Source organism: Canis lupus, chromosome 26 (genome assembly GCF_011100685.1).
Source record: "Canis lupus familiaris isolate Mischka breed German Shepherd chromosome 26, alternate assembly UU_Cfam_GSD_1.0, whole genome shotgun sequence".
NCBI classification, from domain to species: domain Eukaryota; kingdom Metazoa; phylum Chordata; class Mammalia; order Carnivora; family Canidae; genus Canis; species Canis lupus.
Genome location: NC_049247.1, coordinates 29,842,386 through 29,857,969, shown reverse-complemented (window position 1 = coordinate 29,857,969; position 15,584 = coordinate 29,842,386).

The following is a 15,584-nucleotide window of genomic DNA, read 5'->3' as shown; positions in this document are numbered from 1 at the left end:
TTAAAAGCATACTTATTGAATAGATAGAAAATGGTGTCTTTAACTCTCATTTCTTTGAACAGTAATGTGGTTAAAATTGTTTTCAATTTATATTGCCTATTTTTATTTCCTCTTTGGTGAATTGTCTGTGTACCCACATAAATACAGAGCATTGATGTTTTTCTGACTTTATATGTTAGAAACAATTGCTGTCATATATGTGGCACATAACTTTTGCCATTTGCTACTTTTGCTATTACTGAGTTTTTTCAGAATGTTATAGAGTATTTGAATTTTTGAATGTTTGAATCTATTAAGATTTTCTCTATGTGACTTCTATCTTTGTTTTTAACTATTTAAAAGTGCTTCTATGTAAAGAAGATAAGTTAAATTATATTTTAGTATAGTTCCCTTCTCCTCCTCATGCCAAGAAGGGCTTCCCATTCTGACAAAAATGGATGGGACTAAGCAGATTAGAGTTCTGCTCAGCAGCAAAATGGAGGGGATAGAGGAAAGAATAAGTAAATCTGAAGATAGAACAATAGGATTATTTCCTCTGAACAAGAGAGAGAATGTGGAAAAAATAATAAAAAAAGAACAAAGCTTTGGAGAAATGTATGATGATAACTAAAGATTTAACATACAGGTAGGTCATTGTAGTTCCAAAAGGAAGAGAGAAAGAGGGTAGGGATTAAAAACAAGTATTCAAGGGAATAATAACTGAAAATTTCCTAAATTTAGCAGACAAAACAAAATAAAAAATCCTACAGATTCAAGATGTTGCCTGAATCCCAAACAGGATAAATACAAAGAAATTGACACCAAGACACATCATAATTAAATTTCTGAAAACTAAAGACAAAGAAAAATATTGAGAAGAATCAGAGAAAAAGGACACCTCACCTATAGGGGAAAAACAAATCAAATGGCCAAAGATTTCTCATCAGAAACCATGGAAAACAGAGAAAGTAGCACTTTGTTTTTTTAGGTGCTGGAAGAAAAAAGTGTCAACCCAAAATTGTATATCCGAATAGATTCTTCAGGAATATAAGGGAGATAAATATCTTCTCAGATGTGGGAAAAACTAAGAAATCTATCACCAGCAGATATACCCTAAAAGAATGACTAAAGGAAGTTCTTTAAACAGAAAGGAAATGATAAAGGAGGAATCTTGATATATCAGGAAAGAAGAACATGATAAGCGAACTTCTGGTATATAACAGACTCTTCTCTTGAGTTTTCTTTTCTTTCTTTTTAAAGATTTTGTTTATTTACTCATGAGAGACACACAGAGAGAGACAGAGACACAGGCAGAGGGAGAAGAAGACTCCATGCAGGGAGCCCAATGTGGGACTTGATCCTGGGACTCCAGGATCACGCCCTGGGCTGAAGGCAGATGCTCAACCACTGAGCTACCCAGGCATCCCTTCTCTTGAGTTTTCTAAGTTATGTTTGATGCTTGATGCAAAAATTGCACTGCCTAAAATCATTCTCAGTCTATGTAGAGGAAATACCTAAGATAATTATACTATAATTAGGGAACGGTAATTTCTACACTTTATTCTAACTGATAAATATATTTTTAAAAAGATTCTATTTATTCATGAGAGAGAGAGAGAGAGAGAGAGATAGAGAGAGAGGCAGAGACACAGGCAGAGGGAGAAGCAGGCTCCATGCAGGGAGCCCCACGTGGGACTCGATCCCAGGACTCCAGGATCACGCCCTGGGCTGAAGGCAGGCGCTCAACCACTGAGCCACCCAGGTGTCCTCTAACTGATAAATATTGATACCAGTAGACCTGGATGAGTTATGTATATTTAGTGTACTCCTAGATCAGTCATTTAAGAGCTATACAAAGAGATACACTCAAAAACACTATAGATAATTCAAAATGGAATTCTAAAAAATGTTTAAGTAAACCACAGGAAGTCAGGAATAATAAACAGAGAAACAAAAAGAGAGACTGCAAACAGAAACAAAAATCAAGTGACAGACTTAATATCAATAATTACATTACTTAAGCTCCAGTGGCCCAGTAGTTTGATGCCGCTTTCAGCCTGGGGTGTGATCCTGGAGACCCGGGATTGAGTCCCACATCGGGCTCCCTGCATGGAGCCTGCTTCTCTCTCTGCCTGTGTCTCTGCCTCTCTCTCTGTGTCTCTCATGAATAAATAAAATCTTAAAAAAAAAACAGATTGATAGAGTAGACAAAACTATATGACCTAAATATATGCTATTTAAAATTAATTCCCTTTAAGTATGATGCCATGTATAGGCTGAAAGTGAAAGGATAGGGACACCTGGGTGCCTCAGTCTGTTAAGTATCTGCCTGTGGCTCAGGTCATGATCGCAGGGTCTTGAGATCGAGCCCTGCATTGGGCTCTCTCCTCAGCAGGGAGTCTGTTTCTCCCTCTTCTTCTGCCTCTCCCCAGCAGGGTATCTGAATTAATGTCAGATAAAGTAGACTTCCTAAGAAAATTACCAAGCACAGAGAGAGCATTACCTAGTCATAAAAAGGGTCAATCCATCAAGAAGATGTAGCAATCACAAATGCATATGCACCAAGCATGAGAGCTGGGAAACAATGTGAAACTGATAAAACAATAAAACTGAGTGGAGAAGTAGACAAGAAATAGATGATTATAATCAAAGCTTTAATACTCCTCTCTCAATAATTGATAGAACAAATGGACAAAAAATCAGAAAGAAGATAGAAGAACTCAACAACACTATTAAACAACAGACTCTTGTCAACATCCATATAGCACTACCCATATAGCACTACCCAATGAAGCAGAATACATATTCTTTTCAAGTGCCCAGAGAACCTCTGCCAACATGGACCATATCCTGAGCCATAAAAAAGAAACAAACAAAAACCTCAAAATTAAATGAAAGCAGAAGTTGATTCTTTGAAGTCAACAAAATTAACAGAACTTTAGTTAAGTTGACCTAAAAAAGGGAGAAGACTCAAATTACTAAAATCAGGAATGAAAGATGAAATACCACCAATGAATGACCTTACAGAAATAAAAACTGATTATAAGGGAATACTATGAACAATTGTCTGCCAACAAAGTGGATAACTAGGTGAAATAGATGAATTCCTAGAAACACAAACTACTTAAACTGACTCAAGAAGAAATAGGAAATCTTAATAGATCTGTAACATGAGGTTGAGTTAATAAAAAAAAAACAAAAACAAAAACCGAAAACTACCAACAATGAGAAGTCAAGGACCAGAAGGAATTCTCTAGTAAAATTCTACCAACTATGTCAATAAGAACTAACACCAATCAATCTCAAACTGTTACCAAAAAACAGAAGAGATGGGAACACTTCCTGACTCACTCTATGAGGCCAGCATTGCCCTGCTCCAAAGTCAAAGACATCATAAGAAAACTACAACCAATAACTTTTAAAAATAAAGATGCAAAAATACCCAACAATATACTAACAAACAGAATCCAGTAACACACACACACACACACACACACACACACACACACACACTATATGACCAAATGGGACTTATTCCAGGAATGTAAAATTGATTTAACATTTAAAAATCAATTAATGGGGGATCCCTGGGTGGCGCAGCGGTTTGGCGCCTGCCTTTGGCCCGGGGCGCGATCCTGGAGACCCGGGATCGAATCCCACGTCAGGCTCCCGGTGCATGGAGCCTGCTTCTCCCTCTGCCTGTGTCTCTGCCTCTCTCTCTCTCTCTCTCTCTCTCTCTGTGACTATCATAAATAAATGAAAAAAAAAATTAAAAAAAAAAAGATTTAAAAATCAATTAATGTAGCACACCATATCAGTAGAATCAAGACAAGAACAGTATCATCATCTCAATAGACAAAGAAAGGGTATTTCACAAATCTAATATCCTTTCTTGATAAAAACACATAGCAAGCTAGGAATGAAAGGGCTCTTCCTCCCTCCGATAAAGGGCATCTATGAAAAACCCACAGCTAGTTTTCATCATATTAATGATGAAAGAATGAACATTTTTCCCCTGGGATCAGGAGTAAGACAAAGATGTTTGTTCTCATAACTTTTATTTAATATTGTACTAGGGATTTCAAACTAGGCAATGAGGCAAGTAAAAATTAGAAGGCCAAGACTGGAAAGGAAGAAGTAAAACTACCACTATTTATTGATGACATGGTACTGTACATAGGAAATCCTAAGGAAGCCACTAAAAAATTATTAGAACTAACAAAACAAGTTTATGAAGGATACAGGGTCCAAGATTAAAACACAAAACAATCATGTTTCTACACACCAGCAAGAGCAATATGGAAATTACGAAAATGATTCCATTTGCAATAGCATTGGAAAGAATAAAATACTTAAACGAATGAAATAGTTGGGAATTTAACAAAATAAGTGTAAAACTTACACTCTGAAAACTACAAACATTGTTGAAAGAAATTAAAGAAGACCTAAATACATGGAAAGATATTTCATGTTCCTAGATCACAACACTTACTATTGTTAAGATGGCAACACTCCCCAAATTGATCTATAGATTCAGCAAAATCCCAGATGAGTTTATGTCAGAGGTTGATAAGCTGGCCCCAATATTCGAAGTGAAATCCAGAATAGCCATAATGATATTGAAGAAAAAAACAAAACAAAACAACAAAGTTGAAGGACTCCAAACTAATTTCAAAACTTCCTACAAAGCCTGGAGACAACACAAGAATTATACTCTCACCACTTTTGTTGAAGATACTACTTGAAATTCCAAAAAGCAAGAAAAAAGAATAGAAGAAATACAGATCAGAAAGGAAGAACTAAAATTGTCCCAATCCAGTAGTAAGCAAAATAAGTTCTGGGGATGTGATGGGCAGCATGGTGACTAAGGTTAACCAGTATTGTTTTGTGTATTTGAAAGTTGCTAAGAGAGTAGATCTTAAAAGTTCTCATCACAAGAGAAACATAGCTATATGTTATAGCTATGTGAGGCATGGATGTGTTAAGGCAACTTATGGTGGTAATCATTTTGCAATATGCATATCAAACCACTGGGTTATATACCTTTAAGTTATACATACAAAGTTTATGTCAGTTATATCTCAATAAAGCTGGGGAAAATACTGTCCCTTTTTGTTCTTGACATAATTGTCAATGTAGTAATTTCATGGAATCTTTTTTTTAAGACTTTTTTATTTATGAGAGAGAGAGCATAAGCAGGGAGGAGCGGCAGAGGGAGAAGCAGGGAACCCCACTGAGCAGGGAACCCAATGTGAAGCTCCATCCCAGGACCCTGGGATCATGACCTGAGCCGAAGGCAGATGCCTAAATGACTGAGCCACCCAGGTGCCCCTCATGGGATCTTTTTAAAAAAGCTTTAGAACTGGGACACCTGGGTGGCTCAGTGGTTGAGCATTTGCCTTTGGCTCAAGGCATGATCCCGGGATTTTGGGATTGAGTCCCTCATTGGGATCCCTGTAGGGAGCCTGCTTCTCCCTTTGCCTCTCTGTGACTCTCACAGAGAATGTGGGATCCCTGGGTGGCTCAGCGGTTTGGCGCCTGCCTTTGGCCCAGGGCACGATCCTGGAGTCCCGGGATCGAGTCCCATGTCGGGCTCCCTGCATGGAGCCTGCTTCTCCCTCTGCCTGTGTCTCTGCCCTCTCTCTCTCTCTCTCTCTCTCTATCATAAATAAATACATCTTTAAGAAAAATCTTAAAAAAAAGACGAAACTCATATTACCATATAATCCAGCAATTGCACTTCTGGGCCTTTATTCCAGGAAAATAAAAATGAGTGCACAAAAAACCTGTACATGATTGTTGATAGCTTTATTTGTAATAGCCTCAAACTGGAAATGACCCAAATGTCCCCTAATAGGTTAGTGGTTAAACAAACTATAGTAATTCAGCAATAAAAGAGACCAAAGAAAGCATCAATATACACAATTAACTTAGATGGATCTCAAGGGTATTAAGTGACAAAAGCCAACCCCAATTGAATACATACTCTGCTTCTATTTCTATAAAATGACAAAATTATAGAGATAGAAACAGATGTGTGTTTCCTAGGGGTTAGGGATTATGGCAGAGGAAGAGGGTGGATATGGTTATAAAGGGATAGTACAAGGCGGATCTTTCTGGTGGTAGAGTAGTCTATACCTTGATTTAGGCAGTGGTTACATGAATCTACACATTTGATAAATTACATGCATAGAATTACATATACACATTGTGTATACATAGTGATATCGAATTATAAGAACACGTTGTACCCATGTCAAATTCCTGATTTTGATACTGGACTAAAATTATGTAGAATGTAATCACTAGGGATAACTGGGTGAAGGGTACACAGGACATTTCTATACTATATTTGTAAGTTCTTGTGGATCTAGAATAAGTTCAAAATAAAATCTTTTAAAAAGAAAAATAAAGGGATGACTGGGTGACTCAGTGGTTGAGCCTCTATCTTTGGCTCAGGTGGTGATCCCGGGGTCTTGGGATCGAGTCCTGCATCGGGCTCCCTGCTCAGGGGGGTGCCTGTGTCTCCCTCTGCCTATGTCTCTGCCTCTCTCTGTGTGTCTCTCATGAATGAATAAATAAAAATCTAAAATAAATAAATACTCTTTGAGGAACCTCCACACAGTTTTCCAGAGTGGCTGCACCAGTTCACATTCCCACGAACAGTGCAGGAGTTTCCCCTTTCTCCACACCCTCTCCAACATTTGTGGTTTCCTGCCTTGTTAATTTTCCCCATTCTCACTGGTGTGAGGTGGTATCTCATTGTGGTTTTGATTTGTATTTCCCTGATGGCAAGTGATGCGGAGCATTTTCTCATGTGCTTGTTGGCCATGTCTGTGTCTTCCTCTGTGAGATTTCTGTTCCTGTCTCCTGCATTTCATGATTGGATTGTTTGTTTCTTTGCTGTTGAGTTTAAGAAGTTCTTTATAGATCTTGGATACTAGCCCTTTATCTGACACGTCATTTGCAAATATCTTCTCCCATTCTGTAGGTTGTCTTTTAGTTTTGTGGACTGTATCCTTTGCTGTGCAAAAGCTTCTTATCTTGATGAAGTCCCAATAGTTCACTTTTGCTTTTGTTTCTCTTGCCTTCATGGATGTATTTTGCAAGAAGTTACTGTGGCCAAGTTCAAAAAGGGTGTTGCCTGTGTTCTCCCCTAGGATTTTGATGGAATCTTGTCTCACATTTAGATCTTTCATCCATTTTGAGTTTATCTTTGTGTCTGGTGCAAGAGAGTGGTCTAGTTTCATTCTTCTGCATGTGGATGTCCAGTTTTCCCAGCACCATTTATTGAAGAGACTGTTTTTTTTTTTCCAGTGGATAGTCTTTCCTCCTTTGTCGAATATTAGTTGACCATAAAGTTGAGGGTCCACTTCTGGACTCTCTATTCTGTTCCACTGATCTATGTGTCTGTTTTTGTGCCAGGACCACACTGTCTTGATGACCACAGCTTTGTAGTACAACCTGGAATCTGGCATTGTGATGCCCCCAGCTATGGCTTTCTTTTTTAATATTCCCCTGGCTATTCGGGGTCTTTTCTGATTTCACACAAATCTTAAGATAATTTGTTCCAACTCTCTGAAGAAAGTCCATGGTATTTTGATAGGGATTGCATTAAACGTGTAAATTTCCCTGGGTAACATTGACATTTTCACAATATTAATTCTTCCAATCCATGAGCATGGAATATTTTTCCATCTCTTTGTGTCTTCCTCAATTTCTTTCAGAAGTGTTCTGTAGTTTTTAGGGTAAAGATCCTTTACCTCTTTGGTTAGGTTTATTCCTAGGTGTCTTATGCTTTTGGGTGCAATTGTAAATGGGATTGACTCCTTAATTTCTCTTTCTTCAGTCTCATTGTTAGTGTCTAGAAATGCCACTGACTTCCGGGCATTGATTTTGTATCCTGCCACACTGCCAAATTGCTGTATGAGTTCTAGCAATCTTGGGGTGGAGACTTTTGGGTTTTCTATGTACAGTATCATGTCATCTGCGAAGAGGGAGTTTGACTTCTTTGCCAATTTGAATGCCTTTTATTTCTTTTTGTTGCCTGATTGCTGAGGCTAGGACTTCTAGTACTATGTTGAATAGCAGTGGTGAGAGTAGACTAGATCTGCCCTATGACTCAGCAATTGCACTGCTGGGGATTTACCCCAAAGATACAGATGCAATGAAACGCCGGGACACCCGCACCCCGATGTTTCTAGCAGCAATGTCCACAATAGCCAAACTGTGGAAGGAGCCTCGGTGTCCATCGAAAGATGAATGGATAAAGAAGATGTGGTCTATGTATACAATGGAATATTCCTCAGCCATTAGAAATGACAAATACCCACCATTTGCTTCGACGTGGATGGACCTGGAGGGTATTATGCTGAGTGAAATAAGTAAATCGGAGAAGGACAAACATTATATGGTCTCATTCATTTGGGGAATATAAAAAACAGTGAAAGGGAATAAAGGGGAAAGGAGAAAAAATGAGTGGGAAATATTAGAAAGGGAGACAGAATATGAGAGACTCCTAACTCTGGGAAACGAACAAGGGGTTGTGGAAAGGGAAGTGGGTGGGGGGTGGGGGTGACTGGGTGACGGGCACTGAGGGGGGCACTTGATGGGATGAGCACTGGGTGTTATTCTATATGTTGGCAAATTGAACACCAATAATAAATAAATAAATAAATAATAAATAAATAAATAAATAAATAAAGTAAAAATAAATAATTAATAAAATAAAAATAAAACCTTTTTTTCAGGCATAGAAGAGCTGACAATTCATCACCAACAGACCAGCACTGCAAAAGATATTAAAGGAAGTCCTTTATGCACAAGGTAAATGATACCAGATGGGAATGGGAATGTACACAGAGGAATAAAAAGCACCAGAAATGGTAAATATGGGAGTCAAATTAACAAATTTTAAATTATTTTTAAAAATCTCTTCTTTTAAAAAAAATTTTTATTTATTTATGATAGTCACAGAGAGAGAGAGAGAGAGGCAGAGACATAGGCAGAGGGAGAAGCAGGCTCCATGCACCGGGAGCCTGACGTGGGATTCGATCCCGGGTCTCCAGGATCACGCCCTGGGCCAAAGGCAGGCGCCAAACTGCTGCGCCACCCAGGGATCCCCTAAAAATCTCTTTTAAAATACTTTGTTGTTTAACACAGAAATTATAACATTTAAATTATAACACAGAAATTATAACAATCCCACGTATTGTGGGGATGAACAGGTAAAATGGATGGCAATATTTGCACAAAAGCTGAGCATACATTATTATTATTATTATTATTATTATTATTGAAATATAGCTAACATACAATGTTACGTTTAGGGGTGCTTTGCAGTGTTTTGATAGGTCTATATGTTATGCTATGCTCACAAGTGTAGCTGCCATCTGTCTCCATACAGGCTGACAGGAATATATTATTTTAAGGTCTATAAAGTATATGTGATATCATTATGATATTATGTGAAGGTAGAGAGTGATAACCCAAAAATCTATACTAGAAATTTAAAAAGGAACCACTAAAAAAATGAAGCAAATCAAAAAGATATAGTTAAAGGAGATAAAATGGAATCTTAACAGATACTTAACAAAAAGACAAAAAAATATGAAAAGGAGAACAAATAAGAGATGGGATGAATAAAAAAATAGCGAGCTGATAAATTTAAATTCAACCATCTTAATATTCATATTAAATATTAATGATCTAAACATCCCAATTAAAAGACAGAGATTGTCCAACTGGATTTAAAAAGCCAGATTGCAACTATATGCTGCCTACACGAAACTCATTCTAAATAGAAAGATGCAAATAGGTCAAAGTAAAAGGATGCGTCTGGTCTGGACAAGATGGCATAGACTTATCTCTCCCTACTCCTCTCCATCAAGTACAATGACAAACTCTGGAAATAATTCCAGAGTCACCCAGGAGAGAACTCTGAAAGGTGTAAGAGGAAAGTGAACTGACCTGGGCTCCAGAACAGAAAGAGCAACACAATGGTAGGGAATGTAAGTCCCTCATCCACCAGGAGAAGATGACACATACCTGGAGTCTCCCAACTCCCAACATGGCAACAGAAGACAGACAAGGTGGGCTCACTTCCCTGCAGCTAGTGCGAGGCCCTCTGACAATACCTAACACATTCACATCACCATTTAAGGGAAAAGGCCAGGGGCAGAGCTCTCTCTCTGTCCAAAGATACCAGTAGCTGGGGTTCATTGGCAAGGACAGCTCTGCCAAAACAAGCAGCCTGGTCTGGGAAACATCTTTGAGACAAGGAGTATGTCTTACAGTAGCAAAGTGGAGAAAATCTCTGATTTTGAATTAGTTTATTTGAAGCAACACCAAGCCAAAGAAAAAGTATTATCCCATTGGCCACAGTCTCATTATTCAATGATCAGCCTTGAGAGAACTTAGGATGAAGGCTGCCTGGGCTTGAGGAGGGGCTGTGGTTCCCAAAGTCGGAGTGACCCACACCATATGGGAATGAATCGGAATGGAGGCCAGAGGAAATGTATCTGAACAAGGTAACAGTGACGAGCTGATTTTGTTTTCTTGAATTTTTTCTTTTCTATCGACTTTTGTAGTATCCACGTGTACTATGTTTACCTTGTGTTTTTCTTTCTAAATCCAGTCGCTTTTATTTCCTCATCTTCCTCATCTTGTTTTATTGCACTGATTAGGATGTCCAGTAGCTCATTAAATAGAAGTCCTCATTGTGGGGCACCTGGGTAGCTCAGTTGGTTAAGTGCTACCCAACTCTTGCTTTGGGCTTAGGTCATGATTTCAGGTCTATGAGATTGAGCCCCGTGTCTTGTGCCCAGCATGGAGCCTGCTTAAGATTCTCTCTTGCTGGGGATCCCTGGGTGGCGCAGCGGTTTGGCGCCTGCCTTTGGCCCAGGGCGCGATCCTGGAGACCCGGGATCGAATCCCACATCAGGCTCCCAGTGCATGGAGCCTGCTTCTCCCTCTGCCTATGTCTCTGCCTCTCTCTCTCTCTGTGACTATCATAAATAAATAAAAATTAAAAAAAAAACTTTAAAAAAAGATTCTCTCTTGCCCTTTGCCCCTCTCCCACCTAAAAAAAAAAAAAAAAGAGAGAGAGATGTTCATTGTAGGTCTCAAGTCAGGTTTCTGGTCTTGCAGAAAATGCTGTTACTGCTATGCTGTCTGCTACAGTTTCTTAGGAGATGCTCTTTATTACCTTCTATTCTTTTTTAAAAAAGATTTTATTTATTCTTGAGAGACACAGAGAGAGAGAGAGAGAGAGAGGCAGAGACACAGGCAGAGGGAGAAGCAGGCTTCACTCAGGGAGCCCAACGGGGGACTCGATCCCAGGTCTCCAGGATCAGGCCCTGGGCTGAAGGCAGTGCTAAACCGCTGAGCCACCCAGGCTGCCCTATTAGCTTCTATTCCTATTTTCATTCTTTAAAAAAAAATTGTGAATGAATTTAATTTTATTGGACAGTTTTGCATCTATTCACATATTACTGTGGGTTTTTTCTCCTTTATTCTGTTAATGTGATGATTTACATTAGGTAATTTTATACCAGCCTCACATTTTGAGGATGTACACAGTGATTTATCTTTTTGATACATCATTAGATTCAGTTTGTGTCAGTTTCCATGAGTGAGATTTACCATTAATTTTTTTCCTTGTCCTATTCTTGTTAAGTTTGTATATTAAGGTTATATTAGCCTTGTGAAAAAGAGGTGAGAACATTTCCTATTTTTTCATTCTCTGAAATAGTTTGTACAAGATTGAAATGATCAGTTTCTTGAAACTTAGAATTTCTGTGTAAAGCTATTGAAACATTTGGGGAGAAGTAGTTTTTAAATTACCGATTACATTTCATCAATTGTAAGACAATGCAGGGTTTTTATTTCTCTTGGATTCCATTCTGGAAAACTGTGCTTTTCCAAGAAATTATCCAGTTCATCTGTTTTCAAATTTGTTGCCATACACTTGAGAAATAGCTCCTGATGTTTGTTTACTTGCTGGAGCATTTATGGTTAAGTCTCCTTCTCTTTCCTACTGGCTGGTTGTTGTTGTTGTTGTTGTTGTTGTTATTATTATTATTATTATTATTATTATTATTATTAGTGATTTCTCTTTTTCTTGTTCATATCCCCAGAAGCTTGGCTTTATATTTGTGTTTCCAACAAATCAACTTTGGAGTTTGCTGCCTTAAATTGCATTTCTGATATTGACATAGCTTACAAGTTCACTCTTGGTTGGTTTTTGCACAGTGTATCTTTCTCTCCCTTGACCTTCAATATTGTGTTTATTTATGTTTCAGGAGAGCCTCCTATAATTGCAGAAAGCTGGATTATTTTTCATATAAGGTGGCAATCTTTTTCTGTATCTGGAGCATTTGGTCCCTTTATATTTTTTGTGATTATAGGTATATTTGGATCTACTTGTAACATTTTATGTCCAGATATCCCTCTCTACTCCTCCTTTCTGATTTCTTTTGGATTGTTTTTGTCTCTTTCTTATTTTTTTTCTTTTACTTGTTTGCAAATGATATCTTCCTTGCCGGTGTCAGTGGTCACCTTCTAAAGTGAATAACCTCTAACAGTATCTTTGCTCCAAAACCTTAGAATATTTTACCCCTGCTACCTGCTGCCAGCTCTCATGCTATTGTCCCCACTGCCCTCTGATTGTTTCATACACTCCGGACTGGTGTGGAGGGTCCACCCGGAGGGCTGGGAGAGGATCCCCCACCTCCTCAGACGGTGGCCACACCCAGCTCACCAGACAGAGAGCCAGAGCAGGAAGCAGCTGTAAACACAGCCTGGGTACCCACACTGTTCCCAGGAGCTGGCCCTCAGATCCTATCTTGTTACTCCCCTTGGCCTTTGTCAAGCTCTCAGGACTTGGCACCCAGGCCAGAATTTTGCCCAAACAAGGAGTGAGTCAGAACTGGATAACCAGGGCCAGGTTAACCATGCCAAGGACATGGGGACACTCATGCTGCCTTCCCAGGATTGGGAGGATGTGGTGCCTCCTGGCTTGCCCATTTGCCTGCATGCCCAGGGAGTCTGGCAGGGCCTGGAGTGCAGATTCATCCCTAGTTGCCCTTGTTTTCCCCCTGCAGACACCCCCTTCTCTGCACCCTCTCACCAAAGATGCAGAGCTGGGGATGCCCAGTCTTACCGTTGGCTTTGGCTGGGTCTGCCCCCTGCAGCACATGCTAGCTGGACATCCATAATGCAAGGATGCTGCCTCAGACTGTAACTTCTGCTCTCATTCCAGACCCTGCAGACTCAGTGATAGTGGGTGGAGAGGTGTTAGGCAGAAGAGACTCGCTGCCTACCTATGAGGCTGGGAGGTTGTAGAGAAAAGCTGCCCTGTATGTGGTTTAGAAGAATGAGTAGGAGTTCGCCAGGGTGAAAATGGAACAGGCTTTCTGGGAAAGGGGAGACCTTGGGACAGAACAGTAACAAGCACTGTGGAGTGGGCTAGGGGAAATAGCAGTAGAACAATGGAAGAACCAGTATGGCTGGGCTTGGCCTGGGTGGTACCTGGAAGAAAGTTCAAAGGAGAAAAATCAAGGACCCACCTTTCCAGAAGCTGACATTCCACAATAGTCACATGGCCACATCTAGCTGCCGGGAAAGGTGAAATGTAGTCTTTCAGCTGGGTGGACACAAACTCAGTAGGCCTCTTATTTCCAGGGGGGAAAGGGCCATCCCCAGGGCATGCTGGGGTCTTGGGGCTCACAACCCCGGACCTGAGAGGCAGGAGTGAGTCAGAGACCCTGGGCTGAGGATGAGGTCCAAGACAATAGATAGACTCCCCTCCCTCCCAATATAGAATGTCCCATTGTGCACAATAATAACCATATAGAGAGCTAGTGAACAGACCCATGGCAATATGGAAAATAATTTAAAATTTCATCAGTGGACCAGAAATTTTGAGAGTCTTTGGATAATTTTTGGAAGTGAGGAAGGAGATGGGATCAGATGGACAGATAAACTACAGTGGAGGTAAATATGAACTGTGTGTGTGGACCAGGAGCCAGGAACTGGGAGAGAGAGGGCTGCAGCTTCCAAGTGTATCCCTGGGAGCCACTTTGTCCTGGGAGGGCCTCCCCAGATGGGCTGTGGCCCAGGAAGATGCAGACATGCACCTCTGAAAATGCCAGCCCACCCCTGAGCAGCTGGGGGGAGAAAACCAGGCCCTGCCAGGAAGAATGCCAAGTAGGGTCAGTTAAAGATCTTCTGGCACCCCCAGAGTGTCAGGGAGTTGGTGAAGAAACAGCTCCTCTCACATGCATGCTGGGGTGCATATTGGTACAACCACATCAGAAAATCGTTGGCTGTTTTCAGTTGAAAAAAAAAAGTTGAATGAGCATCTGTCCCATAATTAGGGAAACAAGTGCCCATGTGCACTGGGGTACAGGTACAGGAACATCTGTAGCACCATTGTTTTTCTTAGCCCCAAGCCGGAGTGTCCCCAAATGTCCATCCACAGGAGGGGTAAATATCGCAGCATAGCCACACGGGGTAATAGTATGCAGCCACAAAAACTTAGCAACACACAACTTGTGAGAATTTTATAAACTCAGTGTTGGGTAAAGAGATACAAGACCCCAAACTAAAAGTTGTATGATTCGGTGGCAGGTTGTATTTTCCAAAAATGCCATAAATTTAGAAATATCCAAAGAGGGGACGTCTGGGTGGCTCAGTGGTTGAGCGTCTACCTTTGGCTCAGGTCGTGATCCCGGGGTCCTGGGATCGAGTCCCACATCAGGGCTCCCTGCATGGAGCCTGCTTCCCCTTCTGCCTGTGTCTCTGCCTCTCTGTGTCTCCCATGAATAAATAAGTAAAATCTTTAAAAAAAGAAAAAGAAATATCCAAAGATATTATTAATCACACATTCTCTTCTTTTTAAAACTTAAGTTAATTTTTTAAAAAATTGTGGTAAAATATACATAAAACTTACCATCTTAAATTTTGGGGTGTGCATTTCAGCAAAGTTAAGTACGTTCCCATTGTGCAGCCATCACCACCATCCTTCTCCAGAACCTTTTCAGCTTCCCAAACCAAAACTCTACACCTATTAAACAATAACTCCCCATTTCTTCCCCTGGCAACCACCACTCTACCTTCTGTTTCTATGAATTTGACTACTCCAGGTCCCTCATACATATAGAATCAGAGAGCATCTGGCTTTTTGTGACTGGCTTAGTTCACTTAACCTAATGTCCTCAATGTAATCCATTTGGTAGCATGTGTCCAGAATTTCCTTCTTTAAGGCTGAGTAATATTCCAGTGTATAGATGGACCATATAATGTTCATCCATTCATCCATCAATGGACACTTGGGTTGCCACCATCTTTTGGCTGTTGTGTTATGCCACTATGCACATGTGCGTACACGTACATGATCTTCCAGGTTGTTGATTTCCTACCCCCACCTCCATCATTGAAACATGGGAGGGGGGTCTGAGTTTCTTCCCCTAGGATCAGGGAAGGCCACAAGAATGATGCTCTGTGACTTCCAGGCTAGGTCCTAAAGGGTGATACAGCTTCCTCCCAGTCCCCTCCAGCAGCCCCTTCTTGGAGCCCAGGCACTGTGTAAGGAGCAAGCTTAG